Here is a 24,749-nt window from a genome sequence, read left to right on the forward strand (position 1 = left end):
GTCAGACCTTAACTACACTCAGTCCTTGCAAACTTGGAAGAAATTAATTCCACATTAGTATGCCAGATACTAATTTGATACTGAATGCTGAAGTACTGGTGCAAAATTTCATATTCACAGACACTTAATTATTAGTACTGTTCTCATAGGGTTGGCTTATATGCGTAAGAACAAAAAAGACATATAAAGACATGTCACACAAAAAGAATAAGAAATAAAATGTGATGTATGCAGTGTGACTGAAAATCTGATGAAAAAAGAGAAAATATATAAAAGAGAGGAAAAAAAACTAATGCACAATGAAGGAAAACGAGAAGACATACAATGAAGTATAAGGAGCACAGAGGTAGATATGTGGATGATGAGAAGGATAGAGCCTGTACTAGTAGGTGTTAGCGCATTTCCAGCTGTTTAAGAATAAATATTAAAATTTGAGCTTGGTTATTTTGAAGGGGACTAAAAGTGGCATTCACGAAAACCTTACTTCACTACTGAAGCCCGGATTATTGAATACACAATTGGGTTATCAGTCACACAACATATACAATGTGATAAATAAAATTGTCATTCACACCACAATCAATAATAATGTGGATTATAAATGACATGTCAGTGTGTATGCATGACATCTCACTAGATCTGTGGATTAATGATAGTGGACTGAGCTATCTATAATAACAACAGTCTTAAAAGGTGTTAATTTCACTGCTTCAATGAACTCAGATCATCCAGCTAACTTGCAATTGAAGCTTTTGAGAAGTATTCGCAAGCTTTCCAAAATGGTGCCCTTTTAGCTACAACAACACATTTTCGAAGTTGCTACACTGTAGGCTCAGATCATTTCACATGAATTGTTGAACAACAAATTTGAAACCTTTTCAATCTAATTTCTCAGCCCTACTGTAATGGTTGAATGCTACAGCCATAACTTGGATTTTTTTCAAAGTTTAATCCAAAAAAAAAATTCTTGTGTTGTCCTTTGGTCCTGTTCAACGACACAAGTGGTGTTACTCAATAAAAACAGATGTTGACAAAGTTTCACAATCTAACTTACTTCAGAAATAACCACTGAAATATAATTTTGGAGTTCCTTTTTAAACTTTAACGGTTACAGGGCCAGCACAAATTTTCAACTTGCATGCCAAAAATTATATGCTCAAACAACAGTAAATATCAAATATTAAAGCTGGCAAACCTATCTGCCAATTTGTATTTTGCAATGAAGTTTTTTTTAAGTTTCATTCAGATGTTTCTTTATCATGCAAAATTTATCCCATGAAAATCACATCTTTGAAATGGCTCAAAAGAAAATGAGTCTAGTTGTACAAATTACAAAACACCATGCAGACTGCAGAAGTTCAAGAAGACAACGCACAGCACCTTCAATTAAGGATAAGCAAATAACACTGGCCATACCTGCAATGCACTCATCCCACGAATGAGTAAAAAATACATTTGGATGGCCATTAATGTTTAAATCATTGCTCATTCATTGATTAAAGGAATCTAGAACCAGTCTTCCCTTAACATAGGTTTATTCCCAAAACCCAAAAGACATCCTTTACCTTTCCCTCCAGGAAAGGTGGTAACCAGCTGTTAGATATATTTAAGAATTATGCCCTAATCTTTCCCCAAACAGTAATAGCTGCTCTTATACCAAAGCATACACTTTCACTGTGACAGGTTTGAAATGTTAACAATTAAGAAATATTCAATTGTATACGGTATTTTTTTAAGTTTATTTATTAGTGTCACAAGTAGACATACATTAACATTGCAATGAAGTTATTGTGAAAATCCCCTAGTCACCATACTCTGGCTCCTGTTCCGGTACACCAAGGGAGAATTTAGCATGGCCAATGCACCATTTTCTACTCTGCGCCAAGACATTCTTGATTATATTTTTATATTTGTTCTTTGAGTGTGGATCACCCTAGCAAGTCAGCATTTACCGTCTAAATTTTGGCTGTCCTAAAGATATTAAGAGTCAATCATCAAATGTGGGACATGAATCACACAAAAGCTGAACTTGGCAGGTTCCCTTCCCTGAAGCACCTGTGTACCAGTTGGCTTTTTATTTTAACAACAAATCAGCAGCTTTCACGAGTCATTTTCTGGTTCGGGGCCACAAATTCACAAATTCATTATCAATTGCAATTATACAATTTTCCAAGACGAGTTTTGGGCTTACAAACCAATACCATAGCCTCTCAGCAACTTTACACTTCAACCAATAACTCAAGTTCCAGGGTCAACTGTTCTCTCTTCAGAATTCTGTGTGACAAACACAAAAGTTCCCTCAAAAAAATTTAAAGTGAATAAATTACTCAAAGAGGAATTTAATAAACTCTTCAGTGTCCAAAATCCTACAACGGTAAAAAAGGAATTTGAGGAAAAACCTATGTCTTTTTTTTCCTGAGGTTCTCAACAGTAACAGGGATGGGCAGATTTACATGTCTTTATTAATTTCACCATGAAACAGCATTTAGTATGCCAATACCATCAGGTGCTTGAACATATGCTTTTGCCAAGGAACAGAAAGCATTTTGAATATTTTTTTCAGTAGTCTCCTTGATGCACCTTATGACACACTAAGTTATATTCAATCAGGAAGATCCCAAATTTGACTCCTCCCCTGTTAGTTAGTTCATGCTGAGTTAGTTCATCTCAGAGAGACACTGAAGATACTAAAACTGGCAAGAACACCTCCAAACTAAAAGGACGAGACAATGGGTGAAAACAATCATGCATCTTCAATGTACCCAAAGATACCTGCCGGACAGTGGGGATAGGTTCAAGCAAATGGCACTGATCTAAAGTGACTGAGTCAAACTTAGCTTTTTATGCATTGAATTCCAGGATATTGACCAGTGTTTTGGGATCACATTCCAAAATTACATCTGTTTATAATTAGGCATGCTGGTTTATGGTGACCAAATAAGTCACATTCTATTTTTATTGCATGGGATTCCAAAAATGGTAGTCTGGGATTTTTGCCAGTGTTTTGGGGCCTGAATATCATGATTCCATCCATTTATCTGTGAAAACTTCAAAATTGTGGCCTTGATAACAGTTTATCTGTGATTGCTCCCATAGCTGAATAGTCTCTTGATAATCACTAGATAAAACTTATTAAGAACAATCCTTTGAGCGAGGTATATGAGAAGCATGAATCTGAACGAGAGATAGATGATGCATACGATTTGGTTTTCATTGCAAAGGGATGGCTGCAAATACACCAACCAACATGTTAGACCCAAAAGAACCCTATTTAATAATCACCTGACCCCAGCCAATAAATTTTTGGCTTCACTGTCCATGGATTTTGAAGGCTGAAGTTAGCCAGGGCTCTTTACTCTCAATTAGTGTCTACCATGCTGGAAAGTACCCACTTTGATAGAATCAATTCTGGCCTTGAGTGACTGTGTGAAGATTGTCTGCATGGGTTTCCTCAGGATACTCTGGTTTTCTCGCACAGTCCAAAAACGTGCAACTTAAGTGGATTGGCCATGCTAAGCTGCTCCTTAGTGTCCCAAGACGTGTAGGTTAGATGGATTAGCCATGGTAAATGGATGGGGTTACAGGGTTAGAGGAGAGGAGAGGGCCTGGGTAAGATACTCTGTCAGCAAGTCAGTAAGACTTGATAGGCCAAATGGCCTCTTCTGGACTGCAGGGATTCTATGATTCCATAAATGAATATCAAACTAGATGCGTGTCACAATCCAACGCATGTTATGGTTTATGTTCCTGCATGAATGACTACTTTGGTCAAGAATCAAGAGAACTGCTGGTGCCATGGAATTCAAATTGTGTATTAATTACTATTCCCAGGTGAGGTAGGGAAAAATAAGCTATTATTGAGCCTTTTCCAGTAAGCTGACAAAAGTACTCATATTTATTTGAATTCAAACCATTTTAAGACATTTTAACATACTTACTATTGCAGTAACTTCATTACTTGCACACAATATTCTTCTTGTTATTGAAACAATTTACTAAATATTTAGAATTGTAGCCAAACTATTATAAACATCCTAAACATCCTACCAGTTAAAATAGCTATTCAGAGCTTCACACAAGAATGTCTTCGTTTCACGACAGATTAATAGTTATTACATGTTGCGGCTACATATTCCTCAGTTACTCTGGCTGATTCTCAAAACCCAGAATACACCAGGAAGAGTCTTTTCTTCCTGATTGCAAAAAATATCCTAAGTCTGCTATAAAAGAGAAGCAAAGGGAGTGAACTATAACTTTAAATACCACCTTTGGATTTAATTTCTCTCCCACACACCGCACAATCAACATGGCTCTCTAAATGGTTTGTTTCAGCATTAGCCTCTTCCCACTAAGGACTGTACCAAAATAATACTCATTACAAATTATTCAAAAGATATTTGCAAAATTGATTTGATTTTTAATTCAACAAACAGAAAATAAATGTGCAGAGAGGGAACATTCAAATAGTTAACAGAAACCAATCAGGTTGTAGTAGTTTCAGGTATGTCCTATTTTTGACTTAATGGAATGTGATCATTTGCAGTTTCAAAAGCCCCGACAAACATCTATCTTTCGAATAATTTAGTATTCATAGGAGTCACCCACAACTGACAGTCCAAATGTGTTTCATTACAGAAGCATAGGTGCAGACTAAACAACTTAATTTACAAAAGGAGGTTGCATCGTTCAAAATGTGAAATCCAAGACAATAATATTTATAAAAGGACACATACTAGACCTTCAATTCTAAAATATGTTGCTCTGTCAGATATCACCAGATTTTTAAAAAATGTCATGGCAGCTTTATCCAGCTTGTGAGGCACACACAGAAAAGACAGAAAGTAGTACAGACCAAGAAATGAAACAAACCACAGAAAGTTCATGTTATGAGGTTTATTCACAGTACAAAAGAAAACAAAGTCAAAAGAAAACACAGGAAATCAATTAACATGCTTTGACTTCAATATTTTCAGTTTATCTGAGCATTCTTTACACACCAGTGGTATCTTGCACTAACAAACAATTAAATAATTTAATTTTGGCATTTTTCAGGTTGAACAATAAAATGCTGAGGCCTTTTATCACCTGCATGATAATGCTGGACAAAACAAACTCAGCACCATCAGGCACAATTCTAATGTATTACTAAAATTAAGCACCTTATCTATCCCATTGTTTCCAGTCCTACAAGTATAGAAGAGGCAAGTCCTTCATAATTTGCCTAACACTTAAATCTTATTTAAAATCAAAATACATTTCTTACATGTTTACAGTAGCTTACACATTAAACTGTTCGAAAGAACGAGTTTAGTTGATAGTGAGAAACATTTAATGGATCAGTCAATACAAATATCACTCAAATTTCCTCAGAGTGATATTGGATTTTAAAACAAATCTGTCTCCCAATTTTTCCAATTTCTTAATTTGTATATGAGAAAATTGCTGCCATAATCGTTCAGCAAAAGATTCATTCAAACACTGAAACACTTTCCTAGATATTGCATCTTCAGAAGTTCCACATGACCTTCAAAGTTTATCAATGGGCTGTTACTACAATGGCAAACTCAAAAGATTCTGTTTTATGAACAAAGGGCTGAAACATAGTAATACAAAAAAACTTGGGATATATATATAGCACTTTTCATGACCACAGAATGTCCCAAAGTACTTTACAGCCAATGAATTACAAAAACAAGTTTGCTCCAAAGTATCGTATTTATTAATCCCAAGTTATCTGGCTTTACATTATAAAATAACTTGCAATAAGTGAAAAAAAATTCTGCAAGATGAGTATGCCTTAAAGAAAAAGATGTGCTTGAAGCAATGCAAATAATAATGCTAATCGGATCATTGTACCCCTCAGATATGTGACATCAGGGGCACATAGAACTATCAGATCAAATGTAACACATGCAGAATTCCCTGCAAAATTGAATTTAAGTTTCAGATACTTTATTAAACATTCAAAATGAAAACTTGTGCTCAGTAGTAGTTGAGCATGATGCAATAGGTTCCTGCAAAAATCTGTTAAATGTGGAAAATGACAAAGCAAGCTGGACCACTTGATCTCAGACCTCATTCCCCTTTCTTAAAAATCATTTCCACATTGTAGTTTCCATTAGACTGTTGCAGCAGATGTTGGCTGTTAAACCCCACAGACGACACAGTTCACAACTTCACTGAGACGGCTGCTAGCCACATCTGCAGCTGATGAGACTGAGAGCGGAGAAGTGTGGCAGACAGCCTGTCCAAAGCACTGTATTCCACTCTGCCCTATGAAAAAAAAATCACTTTCTGCAACCTTCTACTTGTTAACCTCTCTGTTTATGCCATTTAGAAGCAGCCTATCAATGTAACTTCCTCAATACAACTTTGAGCTGTGTGTGTGTGTGTGTGTGTGCATGGGACAGAAAATGAGAGCATCCAGGAAGCAATGTGTTCGCACAGAGGAAGCAAGCTGTGGCAGCATTTCACAAACCACAACACCTCTGCTAACTCCTCATTAACTGGGCTGCATTCCAAATTCATTTACAGCCCCTAGAGAAAGCAGCTTCTTGTGTTTATTAAAATGACAAAACAGAACAGATTTACATATGCAAAACACAGAAGCAACAGGCATTCCCCTCAATTGACCTACAGCATGTAGGAGCTGTTGTGGCAGCATAGTTATTCCCTCACAGATTCTGTACCAACTCAGATGCGTAAGAATACCATCTGGGTACCGCTTATTTAAATCTGGCAGCTTTCCTACAGCAAGCTGGAATGGAAGTGTAAGGAAATAAACTGCATCATTTACTTAACATTCACTTACTGTTGTTGCTGTAAAACACTTAAAGAACAATCAGCTTCATTATTTCTACTGTGTCATCCAAATAATGTTTTGCAACTTAGGCTATAAACAGCAGTACAACAAGACTTTGGATTCATAATGAAATGACAGCAGTGATTTCATTCTAGCTAAGTCCCTCACATGTGAAAGACGCAGCACAGTAATCTTGCAGACCACCGTGACCTGAGTAGCACACATCCTTTTTAAAACCAATACTTCTTTTGAAGTGGGTTTCACTGGGCCTAGTATTCTGTAAAACATCAACTCAGTGAGGCCATCGCTGGTATCTATAACCTCCTTTGTATCAGGCACTTTCACATTTTCAACAACTCAACCACAGCCTGTCACGTTAGCATCAAAATATGAATCCCCAAATCCCTAATCATAACTGACACTGGAGCTTTTTTTTAGGTCCAGAGAAAACTCTTTCACTCCAAAACAAAACAAAGCTAAGCAACATCTTACTCATTAGAGTACAGCATGAAATGTCTGTAATATTCATTCAAGTAATAAGATCTTTACAAATTTGCTTTGACTGCACATTATGAAAGAGGAGTGGTACATTTCAGATTGACTGCAGGATTAGTCACACACAAGTATGACTACAACATCTGGTGCATGCTGACACAGAGCTGTATGTTTTTAACAGCAGTGGGCAGTGCCTGAATGATCGCAATCTTTTGGTGACATGATTGAGAACAGGCATAAAAAACCCTTCCTAATTTGTTCTTCTGACTTATACCCAATTTGCCCTGTCAAGTTGACAGAACTAAACCAATATCCCTATCGGCATATTTTTGGCACTGAGTATAAACTCTTCAAATCTGGAGTTTCAAAGTCACCCCACTTCTGGGGTAGGCTTCAAATCAACAGCAATTCAGAGGCAGTACACTGTGAACTGTCACTGAATTTCAAGCTGACAGCTACATCCAAGGAACATCTACCTTCACTGAATCGTTGCACTGTAGGGACACACAAACAGAGTCATTATCCGTGCACGTGTGGTCACAATGGATGTACATTAATGAAGGTCAAGGAGAGACCAAACAGTCCAAGTTCCTATACATAAAAAAGGCCAAATCTGTTGACATTAGAAACACATTTTTGAAATGATCAGGCAGTCCTACTCAGCATAAATGCAGCACACGAGGTAACCAAGCAAAGCTTACTCTTTGTAATGTACCTATCAGAATGTACCTTCCAGAAACAATCAACATTAAATTTATTATGTTTTAATAATAATCCTGCGCTTTGTGGTTAGAAATATACAATAATTTGCAAATTATTCTCTATAAAACAAGATAACCATATGTCACATTGCTCTCTGAGTAGCTGCTAGCGGAAGCTTGCTCTCCATTTTGCATGGGGAGAGCTGAATGGCACTGCCCAAACAAACATACTGAAACTTGCCTTGCCCAACACATCTAAACGATGCATTAATGACATGAAAACAGAGCACATAATGTAGATATTGCGCACTGATTTTGTAACCTATTAAGCAAGAACGGACATGTATGTGGACTGTCTTTTGAAACGGAGGGTGGACTCAACAGGTTGAAACCAAAGGCGGAGACTGTCACTCCAATTTAAGAAGGTAATTGTTAAGATTCTAAAACAGCTTGAAGATTTGGAGCTTTTTAAAAATGTTTATTTAGCTACATTACCAAAATATTGGCTTGCTTGTATAGTCATTACCACCTACTTCCCTCGCCCATCCCCTCAATGCATAGGGGTTAATGAAATGCAGTATTGCAAAAATATCCTGAATCAAAATAAATAGTAGCAATCATAATATGTAGAGAAAAAGATGTCAGTTGATAGCTTCATGTGCATATGCACTATCTAGTATAGTTCTGAATAATAAGAAGACTGCCAATCTATAGCAGTCTTATCCAACGATGGCACGTTAGCTGAAACACCCATGAGAGGTTTACCAATAGCTTCCCTGATCCAAAGATGGAAGGGGTGAAATAAAACAAAAAAAGGAAAAACTCAGCAGGTCTGGCAACGTGAGGTGAGAGAAACGGAATTTTGAATCAAATATGAATCTTCTTCAAAAGGACTCCAAAGAAGACACTTTCAATTTAAAATACTAACTCCATTTCTCTCTCCATAGATGCTGCAGACCTGCTGAGTTTTTCAGGCACTTTTCTGTTTTATTTCAGATTTGCAGCATCTACCATATTTTGCTGTTATTTTAGGGAGGGGTTTTGTGGTTGTGGGTGGTGGCAAAAGAGGTTATAATCCAGATCCATTTGCATGGATATCAGGCGAGAACAGAATCAAGGATGGAAGTGATACCATCACAACTCAATATCATGCCGACACTCATTGTCTGGACTCATGAATTAGGAATGGTTGCTTGGGTGAGGCACTTAAAAGCCAGCACCTGTGGAAACACACATCAGAAGTGCCTTCAGGGAAGGAGAGTGGAAATATTTTTACAAATATAGTTCTTAGTGACAATTCTTTTAGCTGATGAGTTTTCAATATTCATTGAGAATATAAAAATTAGCATATTTTTCCTCAGATCAGTTGATCCAACTATTTATTCATACTGGCACATTACTGCATATAGTGTGATACCTGAATACTTGTTCTTCTTTGGAAATGCTTCAGCTCCAGGTGTCACAAAAACCTGCAAAGCTTCTCAGTGAGCTCATTCAAACTGGCACTTTTACTGTGATAAATGCAAAATATTCTGTGGATGCTGGAATCTGAAACAAAAATAGAAAGTGCTGGAAAATCTCAACAGGCTGGTAGCAGCTGTGGAGAGAGAACAGAGCCAAAGGGCAAGGAAGCCGTATTAAGATGAAGAGGGCAAACGATGATGAAAATATTGACAATTTCAAGTTTAAGACCTAGTGATGCAAGATCTCGGTTCACTCAGTAGCAGGACACTTGCTTTCTACTTTTCTTTCCCTCACAATAAGGGTGGGGGTGGAATTTTACCAGGTGTGGCGGCATCAAGTATCCCAGGCCCGCACCAGTGCTTGGATCAATTGGGGCCCATAGGTAAACAGCCAATGGATGATCACCAAAAGCCCCAGAGAAGGGGGTCCCTCCTATTTGTACCCTGTATTTCCTTTTCCATGGGCTCCCCACTACTGTCCTAACCCAAACCCCCTTCCCTCCCCTTGCCAGGGCCTCCAATCTGGTGAAATCCATAACTTACCTGGGTCTTGGCTACATGCCTCCTCAGCTGTATGTAGTACAAGAGAAGTGGCCACGGCTCTGAGTGGTTCTGCTGGGACCAAGTCTTGCCCTGAACCAACTGAAACCCAAAAGCCATTAAATCACTGCAGAGTGATCTAGCCAAGTGGAGACCAGACACAAGTTCCAACTTTTCAGCTGGAGGCAGGGACCACCCTGCTCTGCATTAAATTCTAGCCCAAATTTCTGATGGCTCCAAAATAAGACAAGCTTTGAGAGAGGAAACATTTTATTTTACACTTTATTATTCATAAAAAAGCAGTTACATGTACAACCTTTAGCAGTCAATTCAAGAGCATATTTGCAGAAATACAAGAAGGTGTAACTTTTCCCAGTCACTCATGTTTCTTGCACAGAAATTGGTCTGTGGCAACGGGAAGAATGGAAGAGTAGAATCAAAGTTATATAAAGAAACAAAGAGCAAAGATAAATCACAGCTGTTACTGTATATTCATATTTTCATTTGAATATTTACCATTGTTCAATCTAATGGAGTATAAGCTGAGTTTCAAGACAGTCTTGCATTTATTACTTCAAACACAACAATCCAGGATGTAAACAAATATCATGAAAATATCAATTGTTCCATGCAAATCCAGATAAATTGCAACATCCTTTTTAACAAGCTATGGGAAAGTAAAACACATAACATACAATAGCATACTTTTATATGTTTCTGATATTATATTTGAAGATTCTCCTCAGTGCATCAATAAGTCTCCATTAATGTAGATTAAATTTAACAACCTTCTTCAAACATGATCATGCTGACCTGAGATCTGCACTTGAATTAAAATCAAAATCTTAGTAACTCATTGACTACAACCCTGACCTGGAACATCATACCTTCAAGGACCTCTTTCAATGTTGATCTAAGCTTGTGACGATCCGACATCACAATGACTTTAAAGCACAGCAATCTAAAGAGTGACCCACAATTACTCAAAAATCTTTAATCACTAACATCTCCGAACAATAAGTGACATCGAATCAGTAAAATAAGCAGTGAATAATGCAGTCACACTGATTGGCAACTGTCCATCAGCCTAGCGGAGAAGTTAAATCTGCTATTGTTTGTGTTCTGCTGAGTATGCACAAATCAATAAGCATGTCTTGACAGCACTGGTCATGAATGTGAAAGGTTGGAACACCCTTGGAATGTTACTGGTTTTGTGTTAGTGGCATAAGAATGTCACATGTCCTAGAATAAACAAGGAACCCAACAGCAAAAGTTACAAGTACCTACTTATTGACTGAAGGCCAGGTTTGGAATGGCTAGCTTTTTTTAAAGAAAACTATTCCTTTATTCAAACCATCTGCTTTATTTCTCCTGGAGCTACATTTTACATCCACAGATTAGGTAGACTGACCCCCCTGTAGGAAATAGGGTGCTATGATATTAGATCAGCAACACAACATCATCACAGCAGTTTCCAAAATTACAGAAGATATGCGGGTGCAGAAAACTGACAGCCAACCCACCATTTTGAAATTACTAATTAGCAAGTTACTGAGTTTGTTAACAACTCGACTGTCTGAACTTTTTCATTGCCCGCCACGTTTTTGGACCTCAGCCATGAAAAGGTTTAGGAATATTTTACGCCCACAATGTCAAGGTGACACAAGAGCGGAAGCAAAGGCTTGTCTCCAGGACAAAGGCTGAATGTATCAGCAGATTCTACTAGTGAAGGTGACAACGTTTGCATATTTTTTTCAAACTTTTTCTGAGCCTTCAATAAAACATAAAGAGACATTTGGAGAGCAAGGGCCCTTTAAACTTGTCAACACGACTGACATCCCATTTGCAGCATTATCCCTCTGTCTTGGTACACAATCCTAACTCAGCCCAGAGCCCCCCGCTCCCTTCCTTTTACACCTCTAATTGGCCCCCTTCTTTCTAGAGTCACTAATTGTCCACCATTTGCTTGATTGGATGAGCTGAACTGGTGGGGCGGGGCTGGGGGGGGTTGCGGTTCATGGAGGCTGGGGGACAGGGGCAGCAGGACTAAGTTGACCATGCAGTTTCCATTCCATGTTCCTCAGCCCACCAAATAACATAAAATCCAGACCCTTGTTTTGAGTTCCATTTTTTCTACTTTTCCTCTCTTTTATATTTTACTTTTCATGTCACTTCCATTAAATGCAGCTTTTCTCCCCACCTACAATTCAAATAGAGGAACATACAACTTTACGCAGTGCCATTTCTGAAATATAAGTTAAAAGAAATGTACAACTGCATGATCAATCAGAATGTATGTGTCTCCAGTAACCCTACAGATTTGCTTGCTAAGATCTTAACCATATGCTTCACAAGCCAAAATGCACACAAGTTGGGACAATGCTGCAATGATGTGTGCTTTCTCTTCTAAGTGGTCCCTATAAAGCTGTGAGAAGCCATTATAACCAGAAGAACGGGCATTGGTTTCTATTAATAATGGTAACATTCTGCTTTTCACCTTACAAAAAAATGGAGCATGCAGTAAAATAAGGTTTATTATCAGGTACAAAATACACTACCATTGCAGGACAGACATTGGTCAGAATGCAAGGATTAATACATCACCACAATCCTCTTGCGAATGTGAAATTTTACTCTGACATACACAGAAAATAGCAACTGAACAGTGTTGTCATTTTGTCAGATACACAATCATTCTGAGCCTGCTTATTTTGCACTGTAAGGAGATCTTTCAATCTGAGGTATATTTTGTGAGGGTTACAATTTAGCCAAGTGCTGAAGTTCTGTGGTGTCACCTAATCATCTGAAGGAAAGGGACTGCCTTGTAAGTGGTTGCAAATCCTTTGATTATTCTGTTTGGGATAAATTATTTGTTAGCTGAGTTGGCTACATGGCTAGAGTGTGATGCAGAGTAATGCCAACATTTAATGGGTTCAATCTCTGTACTGGCTGTGGTAATTTGTGGAGGCCTGTATCTTTGCCCCACCCCACAGTTGTGGACAGATGTCCCTGCATTTAACAGAAGTGAAATGAAAAGTAACATCCCTCAAGCTATATATAACCAATTAACTCTAATATGGAGATAAATGTCTGTGGTCCTTTGTGACCTATGTCTAATTACCATAAAATTTACCAGTAACCAAAAGGATGAGAAAACTTTTATGTATAGCAAGTGCCTGCTCAAAACAGTAGTGAATTAGGAGATCTGTGTACACACTAAGAAACTGATGAAGCATGCAATATTCTTGAACTTGAAATAGAAATAGCCAATTCTTGTGCTGAGTTTGGAAGAAGTTAGGCACATCACAATTTAACAACAGAGCTCAGAGATCATTCTTAGTTCCACAATTTTGACGTTAGTAATGTTTGACAAAAATAAACAAACTATTCCATTGCTAATAGATGATTCAATGTCAACAGATGTAGTTAATTTCAACAGTCCTGCTGACCCAATGTAATACAAATAACAATCTTAACCTATTTTGTGTAGTTGCGTTGATTCACCAGGATATTGCCTGCGCTGAAGCACAGATAGGAAGAAATTTTCCCCCTTGGTAGAGAAGTCAATAACAAGGAGGCATAAATTTAAGGTAAGGGGCAAGACATTTAGAGGGGATTTGAGGAAAGGTTTTTTTTAACCCAGAGGGTGCTGGGAATCTGGAACTCACTGCCTGAACAGCTAACAGAGGCAGGAACCATCACAACATTTAAGAGGCATTTAGATGAGCACTTGAAATGCAATAGCATTCAAGGCAATGGGCCAAGTAATGGAAAATGGAATCAGAATAGATAGGTGTTTGATGGCTGGCACAGACTCAATAGGCTGAAAGGCCCCCCTCCTGTGCCAGTAAAGCTGTATGAACAGGATTTTATGCCCTCACTCATCTGAGAACCATAAAATCCTATCCGGGGTCAACAAATCTTTCCGTGATCCACCCCTTGCCCGCTCCAATTCCTGTGGTGGGCAGGGCAGTAAAATTCTGGCCTATGATTCCATTCCTTCCACTACTCTTAAGGTCAATTCAGAAAACCATGCTGCTTGAAGTTAAGCTGGTGCAAATTTGGGAGAAAGATTCAAACTGATGCTTAACAAGCTTTTTAAAAAGTTGCTGTTAGGCCCCTACATAAATAACGGTGGCAGCACGGTGACACAGTGGTTAGTACTGCTGCCTCACGCCACAAGGGACCTGGTTCAATTCCCAACTTGGGTGACTGTGCAGAGTCTGCACATTCACCCCGTATCTGCATGGTTTTCTTCTGGGTGCTCTGGTTTCCTTCCACAATCCAAATGATGTGCTGGTTAGGTGGACTGGCCATGCTAAATACTCCCTCAATGTACCTGAACAGGCGCTGGAGTGGCGACTGGGGGATTTTTACAGTAACTTCATTGCAGTGTTAATCTAAGTCTACTTGTGACATTAATAAATAAACTTAATTGTGTATTTATCCTGCTTAATCTTCAAAACAATTTAAAATGACTATATTTTAATGCACAATTAACATGCACTGACTCCAGTACAAGTGTATAGTAATCCGCCCATTACCAGTCGCTACATTCAATATTGTTCTCACTGCTTTGATTCTTTCAATTTTATTTCCATCATCAATCTACAAATTATCTTTCCCTCCCATCTTTGTTTTGCATTTGGAAGCCTAACTTATTCCATCCACTGCAACCTCCTATTGAAAGACCTAATCAAGAAATGGAAAGGTGATAAGCAACCAAGGAAAAGAAATTTAATGACAGATTCCAAATATATTAATCTTGAATAGTGACCAGTAAAAACAAATTAAGTTGTTCATTTCTATGTTCAGTTGACTTCGGAAGATGTGGTTCCCAGCAGACATTATAAGTAATATATATATATAAAGATAATCTATAGATAGGTAGATAGATACAAATGACATACATAGTGTGACATTTCTGTGAAGTCTAATTTCATGTTGCTTACTGAACCCAGTTTCCATTTCCTCTCAATAGCACAGCAAAGCTTTTTCTACCTTTTCAAGTACAACTCCCATTAATTGCACTCAACATTTCGTTAACATCTTTTTTTGTTATTTATATTGTCACATCTTGTACATCTGTCTACATCTAGCAAAATCAAACTACTGGTTTAACAGTATTTTGATTCAGTAAATACATTGCTGTGAGAAAAAGCTCAGAACAACTAGAGGTAGGAAACGAGATGTTTATATGGTATATACTGTGATACAATGGTTGTAATGTTTGTCACTGAATGAGACTATCTCTTTTGGTACACTACATTGTAATGATACATTTTACTACACATGTGTAATTAAATTTGCTGTTCAAAAGCTGCATTACACTATGTGACTGATTATCAAGGATGATTTAATCTAAAATTGCACCTTTGTTCCATTATTTATAGACCATAGTCCAAAACTCAAGATGTCCATTTACTGAGGTTTAAACCAAATGGGCACATTTGTTCTGGACAGATATCTATCGGATACTGAGCTTGTTGAATTGTTGAAACACACTACGACTAGCAAGGAACCACAAGAGACAATGTGGCAAAAGCTAATACATTACACACATGCAAACAGCATTTTTATTAAACTGCACTGTCCCATAAATTGACTTTTCCAAAGGAAACATCATAATGAAAGCAACCTGCCAGCAATCCTATTTCATACGCAATCTGTGTTTAAGTCATTTATGTGGGATCTCCTGATCACTCAGTGCACTTACCCAATAAGTAGCCGAGTCCTATAGAGCAGTAAGGAACCAAGCTCTCAATCTGGGCTACGTCAGCTTACCTCAGCTAGGAAACAACAGAGCCTGACAACTGGCCTCACTGTCCCTGGGTAGGAAGGGGAAATTTTGCTAGGGAAAACACACAACTAAGCAATGACCCTTGTTGGAAGCCAACTGAAAATAGGCTGGGGTCTGCTGTGATATTCCCCTGTCTCCCCAGTAGAACAGGTTGTCAAAACTGTTAAAGCTTGCACACTGCCAATTGCCACCAGGAATAAAGAAGGTCAATCAGTGTCAGTAGAACCATGTTAGTAAGTAAACGAAAGACAGGAACAAGCTTGTAAGAAAAATGTATGTGTTCTTCTTTCTTAAATTTGGTAGTAATTTAAAATATAAATTGTATTCACATTCAATCTCGCTGCATGAATGGTATGAACTTAGTAAAGCAAATATTTGGACACTTGGGGATCAAAGTTCTGGTTCTGTACAGTGGAACTTCCAAATATCCAGGTCCACAGATCCCCCCCATCCTAAATTATGGAGACATACATGGGGTGGTCAGTAGGATCTGTAAAAATACATCAGTGAAGACTATGCCAGAACGAAAGGTCTGGGAAAGTCCTCTCAAGGCACAGAATGGCCTATCTCAGCAACCCCCTAAAAAGCTATCTAGAAGAAAATCAATCTTCTCTGGACCACCACTCATTTTGCCCTACATTTTGCAGCCTTTGTTAAATCCATAACAATATCTCCACCTGTGAAGATCAGAATTTCATCCTTGTGGTTTTAAGTTTAACCTGAACTACAAAATACAAAAATCTTAAGAACAAATTTGGTTTCAAATGTAACTTTTGATAAGCAAGTTTTAAAATAACTAGCTGTAGCACAATGCAGTGTAAAAATCAATTTAAGATGAAGTGTTGCATTCTTTTTTTCAAGGGGAGGGGATGGAATTTACCGTGACAAATGTGCATAAAATGTGCTCCAAAACCAAACTAAACCAAAATGAACTCACTGGTGTTAAATGAGCTTTAAAATAGTTAAACGCATTGTTAGATTAACCGTGTCTATTTGTTCCTGTGTTTCTAACCTTTAAATTTTGCTTGCAGCTAAACAGCTCTTTCAAGCATAAAGGTGCTTTTCAAATTACAATCATTTAGCATTTTTTAATAAGCGTAGTGGCTAGCTTTTTTAAAAAAAATCAGGTGCCAATTATGTCAATTAATTTGGTTGTGGGTGGGACACAAAGTGTGTTAAATATTAAAAGCTCAGTGTAGATTCCGTCACCAGGTTAAGGCTTGATTCTATCTATTGCAATCGAAATGCAAACGTAGGGCATGTGTAATCAAGGTTGCACAGATTACTAATAAAATTACTGTATGCATGGTACCTGCTTTGAAGCAGTCAGGCAAAAGTCCCTCAGCAATGTTCAAAGCTTATACATTACTACGTATAGGCAAACTTTAAAATTAACAAGCATTTATGTTCCATTCCTTAATGTAAAGATTCGGTCATTTAAAAAAATACATTAATATTTCCCAGTTGATAGGAAATATTTTAAAATTCAAATTAAGCTGTGATGCACATGATTGGAGATTTGCAACTTTTCACATACCCCATGTTTGGTCAATACAAAGGCTGGTGACTTATTTGAAAAGTTGATTATTATTTACTTACTTCCAAGTGTCAAAAAACTAATTTAAACCAAAACAAATGTATTTCTTCAACTGATCAGACTAGAAATTGACACTGACTCACCGGACCAAAGCCATCAGCAGTGGATGTGTGACTGGTTCAGTGACATGGTAATGGGCACATGACAACAATCATTGTACTATAATAATACTGCAAATATTTCTGTCAGGTTTGCTTGCATTCAAAAGAAAATGCCTGTAAAAGTGAAGTATATTTTCAGTTTGAAATACGAACAGTTTTTGTTGTGAATGCAGTGGTGCTGTCTACTGGCCCAACAACCAAGATTTCAGGTGCCAACGAGATTTTAGATGACCTTGACAGATGTTTCACAGGTATGTTTCAACTTTACTATGAAGACATTCCAGCATCTTAAAGCATAATTTATAAACCATTTAAAAAGTATACCTTCTGCCTGTGTCTCTGTAATGCAATATCATTGGTACTGTTAATTAATAACAAAGTCAATCAATTTCCTTGTAATATACAGTATCCTAATCTCAATTACACTCTTCATTGGAATATAATTTACTGGACGTCAAATTCACATATTTGATGAAGAACTAATCAGTTCAATAAGTCAGTAATTTAAACTTTTATTTTTCTATAAATTAAGCAATATAGTTTGTAACAATGGAATGATTTTGCTTCCTTTTCCCCCAAAGCTTTCCAAGCCTTTAATCATTCACTTAGCTTGTTTTAGATGCATAGAAACGAAGTGTTAAACTTCTGAATGTGCTTTTATGAACCATCCTTAATATGGTAAGATTTTGCTAACATTGCGGAGCTTCTTAAAACTGCATCGCCCACACAACCGTTACTATAGTTTATCAACAGTCCACAAAAAATTATGTAGTCTCTTAGGGTGGAAAAAAAATACAATTCCAATTCTTTCCATTTTGAAGCTGTTAAAACTTCAATCATTGCAGCAAATCACATTCACTGTTTACACTGGATCTGTAAGGCTGGCTGTCAATCATAGATAATGACAAAGTGCAATAATATATAATATTTCTGTGTTCGGACTATATATGGAAAAAAGTTATTATGGCATATTATCATAAATGGATTGCCAGCAGGCCTTCTGGACACAGTGTAAACAGATAGTGTTATATTTACAAACACTCAAATTTGAATTCATTAGATTTTTAAAGAGGATTTGAATCACAATTTTAAGTGCTTTCTTTGTTACACTAATGGAGTTTTTTTTTAAGCCAGAAAATTTGACAGAAATAAGCTTTTAGTCTACAGTTGGAACCAAGTGAAACAACACTATAATCGAAGATGGAATGAAATTGTTTCTGGTCTACTTTCAACACAGAATCCTCAGTTTCCAGATCTTTGTGTGAAATAAACCAAATATGAATTTAAAACCAAAAGAGAAAATGCTGGAAAATCTCAGCAGGTCTTGCAGCAAGTGTAAGGAGAGAAAAGAGCTGACATTTCAACTTCATAATTGAATAGTCCAGAATATTCGAATCCAGAATATGAATTTAAAATATTTGGAGATACATTCAAAATAAACTGTTGTTTGATCATACAAAATAATAGAACAAATCAATGATTTTAAACTGATGCTAAGTGACTACATATTCTATCAAATACGGAAAATCAAATAAATAAATCAAAACAACTTCTGGAGTTAAAATGTACTGTTCTAATAATCTCAAAAATAAAGACACACCTCAACATATGAAAACTACCGTCAGATCTCAGTAAATAACCATTTTACAGAGTGAAAGTAATCAAATGGTACTTTAGCTGCAACCGCTCTCATGTAAGCCTATTAGTTTTCACAGAATGTGCTGCTGGCATTCAGAAGTCACGCATCATTAACCCTTTCTCTATCAGTTCAGCTTGCGTGCAAAAACAGAGAAAAGATTTCTTTCATATTTGCATCTAAACAACATCCATGTGGTACACCAAAAGAAACTTTCTGATGCCAAAATAAGTGATAAACAATTCACTGTCATAGATCCAGAGGAAGTAAACTTAGAAAAATATTTACTTCATATACTTAAGAAGCAAAAAGAAAACAATGTATACAGGCTTCGTCAACATTTGAAAGTGGTTTAAAACCTATTCAAAATGTTATTGCTGGTTGACAAAGGCCATTGGCAAACAGTCAAACTGGACTATTATATTAAAACAATCCTCTAGGGAATCTGGTATTCTTTTGGGAAGTACAGTATATTGATCTGCAGATACAAAACCATATATCTACATCTTACTTTACATGTAATTAGGTCTGTCAGCACTCTGCTAATGTACCGTTCTCAAAAATCATTAATTCTCTAATATCTAATGCCAACTTTATTCATTAACAGCCAATTACTTTTTTACTAGGGATTGCTTGTCCAGCAATTTTGTGAATTTATGTACAGGTATGAATACTGATTATTTGCCATAAAATGGCAAATAGCTGTTAATGTACATCTAATATGGCAAAATGCATATTTGTCAAATATTAATGTATTGATATTCATTTATTATTTGAATCCATATCAACTGAAAAAGGACTCTGATTCGTAATTAAAAATGAAATACCGTCAATTGCAAACTGTTCTGATTATCATTAATAAGGTTAACCAACCATATATGAAGTAAAACAATAATTATTGCAAACACCTCAGACTTGTCAATGTATTATACTATTTAAAGTGTGCAACTTGTTTCATTGTACGTGTGGTTCAGCATTAATGTAAATTGTTACAAGGTGCTACTGGTATAGCCAAAATGAATACATTTCTCAGACAATATACAACTCACAAGGTTTAAAGTTTCTAACTGCTCCCGCAATCACAGATCTTCAGTTTGTGCAACTTTATTTAGTTCAGTGAGTGCTCAAATTGTTCATATGGTCCGGTAGGGCCCCAGTCCTTCGCTGGACCACACAGTTGATATTTTCTAATGTCAGCTTATACTGTGACTCAAACCTACAGCCACAACAGTGCAAAGCAAGTGACTCAACCACCGCAAAAAGGAAGACTCTGTTACTGATTGACAGGTTCAATATGCTCACCCCAATCTTGCCTAACAAACACAGCATTATTTTTTGTCATCCAGTTTTATAAAAATCAAACGACTTTTAAAGAGCACAGATAAAATTTTAAAACATCATTACATTCCTCTCAAAGTTGGTTAATTACTTTTTTTAGGCGGCCCTTCTCAATTATCTGCCAACTTTTTTCATTATTCTCCAATTCATCGTTTTTATGATTTAAAGTACACTAACAGCTACAAATAAAGAGTAGTCCCTGTACAACCTGTTACAATATTACATTATAGCAAACAGACATAGAAATAACTGGATGTAGTATCTATAGACGGGAAATGGTGTTGGCTTTTGAAATTGTTTACACTTCATGTAATTATAAATGGTGTCAATGTAAGAACTTAATTCAATAAATTGTATACACTTAAGCAAATTACAGACATGATATACTTCCATGGGTTTCACTTAAATATATAGATGTGAGGTTTATTAAAATATGCTGTCTCATTGCAATTTCTCAGATGAAAGCTAGATTTTTTTATATGAGATACCTAGACTTTTATGAAAATTAAGATAATCAACCTCTGCAGATATCATATTGATACTTAGTTTTACATTTCTTTATCACACTTTGCATATTGTTTACCTGAACTTTAAACTTAGCTGGTGTCAGTCTCTTCAGAAAAAGTAGATGAAGTCTAGCTGAATGCTGCCCTGTCATTTTAAAAGAAAAGTTCTGGCAAATTCCAGCTATGACTAAAACTTCACCAAGTCTCAATTTGTTCCACTGTGATGCGAGCTACTATCAGTGCATGCTAAATCTGGTTATAAATACTTCAGATGTGGCACCACCTTTTTTTTTGCAAAGTTGTATTTTGTATCAGTGAAGTACTGCTTAATCTTATGGCAACCATGCTTTTGCAATAGATAATAAAATTACACTTCAACAGTTTTGCCCAACGAAAATCTACCGTCAGTACCTGGCACATAACCACTTTCCTTAAAGACAAAACCTCTGCAATGCACTTAATAAATATTTGACTTTGTTACTGAAATGTCTCTATGAAACTGCTTATGAGATTGCATACATACATGTATAGTGTAAGTGCCTACACAGACATGCTCAAGGCGAGAAACTTCTGATCAATCTTTATGCCTCAACTTGTTAAGAATGGACTAGGCAGATGTGATCCTAATGACTCAAACGTAAAGTGGCTCAAGGTTGAATTTTGTCTTAACGCAAAAAGTTTTCAAGCTCTTTTTGGACGGCTGGGACGTTCTGGGGGCTGATGTGAAATAAGTGACTGCGTTCCCCCCACGCTCCACATTCTCTTTCACCCCCTGATGTCTCGATTGTGTAGTAGTGCCCGGGCACCACATGGTTGAAAGCCTCCCGAGAAGCGGACCCTTGACAACGGCTCAGCACACACTTTGTTTGATCTGCAACTGCTGGCGTGATCTGGGTTGTCAAGGTTCGCTTCTCGCCGGGGCTGTTTACCTCTGTGCGATTTTCTCAGGCGCTGGCTGAGATGAAGGAGGCTGAATTCCACTAATTTTCCTTTTTGCTAAAAACGCTCCCCCCTTTCTCCCAACTTAGGAGCCATCTCCCCCTCCCCGAGGAGATGAGATGACCAAAGTCATCTAATAAATGGGGTCTCAGTAAGAGAGTGAGAGAGAAAGTGGTCCCTAAGTCTGGGGGGGGGGGGGGAGTAGTAGCCCTTGGCTGACTTTTGTCAGCTCCACAGTCACTTTGTGGTGAATTTGTATTTAATAAAAGGCAATATCTTGCTCCTACCGAAGCTGTCCTCTTTAAATTCCGCTGTCAAGACACAAAAAACTCATTGTCCGCCCAGCAGCCGCCAAAAAACTCGGCGAAGTCAAGCGGACAAACTTTCGGTGAGCAGCTAAGAGAGAGAGAGTGTGTGACCCGCGCGTCGAGCTGTCGAATAAAAATGTGACCCAAAAAAAACTACTTTAAAAAAAATAAATTGATATATAGGTGTATATTTATTTATCGAAGATTGGCGTTCAGACGGTGAGGTTTGTTTGATTCTGTGGTGTTTTACTGGTGTCGGGAGGGAATGAAGTGTCTTGAAGTGCACGGGCAGCCCCACAGCCTTTGACAGGAAAGTTTTGAGGAAGATCTGAGTAAACACCAGCATTACCATAACAAAAAAAAAGAGCCTCTGGACTCCGCGGCTATTCTGTACAACCTCCAGCTCTCTCCTTTCATCAACAACACACAAAAAAGTTAAACAAACACCAAGTTAACAACAAAGTCGTGGAGGCGCCAGATTCATCTCCCGGGGGCTCGCACAACAATCTTTGTCTGGCGCTTCGGGGGTGGTGTGGGGGTGGGGGGGGGGTTGGTTTGGTTCGGGCTTTGTCCACCCAGCCCTTTGCTGGGTCAGGGGGCTTCCAAAGCCACCCCCGCCTCTCCCAAAGGGACATCTCACCTCACCTCCCCCTCCAAAGTTTGAGAGACAGTGAGGAAGCGAACTCCGCTTCCTCCACCCCCGCCCCCCGGGGAAAAGGCATCTTTCTCAATGAGGGTTGTATGAAGGAGGGATGGGGAAGGCGCTGGGCTGGAGTTAGGAGTGTGGGTGCGTGGATAAAGGCTGCTAGTATTTTCCGAGGCTGATCGAGGTGGAGAGCTGCGCTCATCCTCGCTGCTGGGGAGACTTTAGGCCGTGTGGTTACACCGAGACTACCACTGCCCAGCAACGCTTTCTCTCTCAGTCAAACAACAGGACGTTTAAACCGCCACAGTACCTTGGCTGCGGCTTTTCTTACTTTCCAGCATAGGAGCTTCCAACTGGAGAAAGTGGCGCTGAAGAAGTATTCGGGACGCACTCGAAAGCTGGAGATGATACATTGCACTAACTCCATACATACCCTTCTTTCTACCTCCACCACCACCGCGCCCCCCCCCCCCGCCCCTCAATCAATGCACACACACCATACATATCTGACACACAAAATCTCAATACACACTGCAGGACGGATCGGCCAAACTCTTGACTAAAATAAGACTGCGGAAATGTTGAGACTTTCAAATGCCAACGCCCCCCCCACCCCCGTCCCGTCCCCCTACACCTAATTTCGATGACCGTCCTGGGTAATCCGATGCTTATCACACCCATGCGAGCTCGCGTGGATCTGAAAGTACAGGATGGTTCCAAAAATAAAGGAAAGTGACAAAAAGAAAGTTTCAGGAGTTCCCCTTTCCTGTGCGGTTAGTGTGTCTATTACCCGCCCCCCCCCCCACCCACCTACCCACCCATCCACCACTACCCTTTGCAGGAATGGTAAGACCCCCCGTCTCCCCCCCCCCCCCCCCCAAAAGGAGAAACCCCCTCGATCCTTGTCAAGTCTCCGCTGACCTGTCCATTTATGCCTCGGTAAAGACAGAGAGAAACCTGGGCGCAACTCAAACTCCTTCCAAACTGCCCGCATTGATGAATAAATAACCTCTCGCGAAACAAGAGTCCTACACACACACACACACACACCTCAAAACTCACACACAAACTGCTGCCCACCCCCGGTCAGCAGCAGTTGTGTCGGTTTCTGTGTGTGCGTGTGTGTATGTTTGTGTGTAGGCAATGCAAATTGTTTAGCTCCGAGTCGAAAGCCACTTTGACAAACAACAACAATCTTCCCTCCCTCCCTCACCTCCTCCTCCCCAGTAAAACACCCCAAACTACACGTGGGGCTTTGCAGGAAATCAAGAGTCCAGCCAAGCAGAAATAGTTAACCTAAAAAGCGAGCAGGGGCAGGGGGGAGAGAGAGAGAGAGAGAGAAGAATCAAATTCAAACTCACCAGTTAAAGTACAGCTTTTAGGTTGTTGGGCAACCAGCAGATAATTTGACCCTGCAACACACACACATGCGATTGTGTACGAGAAAGCATGCAACAAGCACACAATAAATAACAATATATTACTCCGCTCGGGCACTACGTTGTGGAGCAGCCGCTCTTCTCCAAAGACACACAGATCCCTCCAGTGCAAGCCGGTTCAAACTCACACTTGATCGAGATCCTTTGCTATCCTCCCGCCCGCGCTTTCCCCTTCACTTTTCATTATTCGCAATTCTAGCGAACTAAATTGAGCTGTTTTTTTTTGGACTGGTTGGTTGGTTTGGTGTAGGGGTAAGAGGTGGGGGGGGAAGATACAAATCGCGGAGTTGGATGTTGTTATTTTTTGCTGCAAGCTGCCCCCTGACGTCATATCCACCTGCTGTGTAAACAACATGTATCAGAGCTTTCAGAGACACACAGAGAGGGGGAAGAGGGAAAGCTGCTGCTGTCTGAGAGCAAGTTTGGCATTAAACGAGC

General features: G+C 38.5%; 1 protein-coding gene across 6 annotated transcripts in view; it reads right to left on the reverse strand.

Annotated features, from left to right (window-relative positions):
- The window catches only part of foxp1b (forkhead box P1b), a 492,035-nt gene extending 467,552 nt beyond the window's left edge, over positions 1–24,483 (reverse strand). For 5 of the 6 annotated variants that reach the window (XM_080183569.1, XM_080183534.1, XM_080183572.1 and 2 more), the window contains exon 1: positions 24,234–24,483. The gene's annotated coding sequence lies outside the window, so the exon portion shown is untranslated. Of the gene's footprint in view, positions 1–23,793; positions 23,831–24,233 lie in introns of those variants that run through there. The other variant, XM_080183541.1, reaches the window with a different exon arrangement.
- Between the last annotated feature and the right edge of the window lie 266 nt (positions 24,484–24,749).

This window comes from Carcharhinus amblyrhynchos, chromosome 3 (genome assembly GCF_965287045.1).
Source record: "Carcharhinus amblyrhynchos chromosome 3, sCarAmb.v2.hapA, whole genome shotgun sequence".
Classification (NCBI taxonomy): Eukaryota; Metazoa; Chordata; class Chondrichthyes; order Carcharhiniformes; family Carcharhinidae; genus Carcharhinus; species Carcharhinus amblyrhynchos.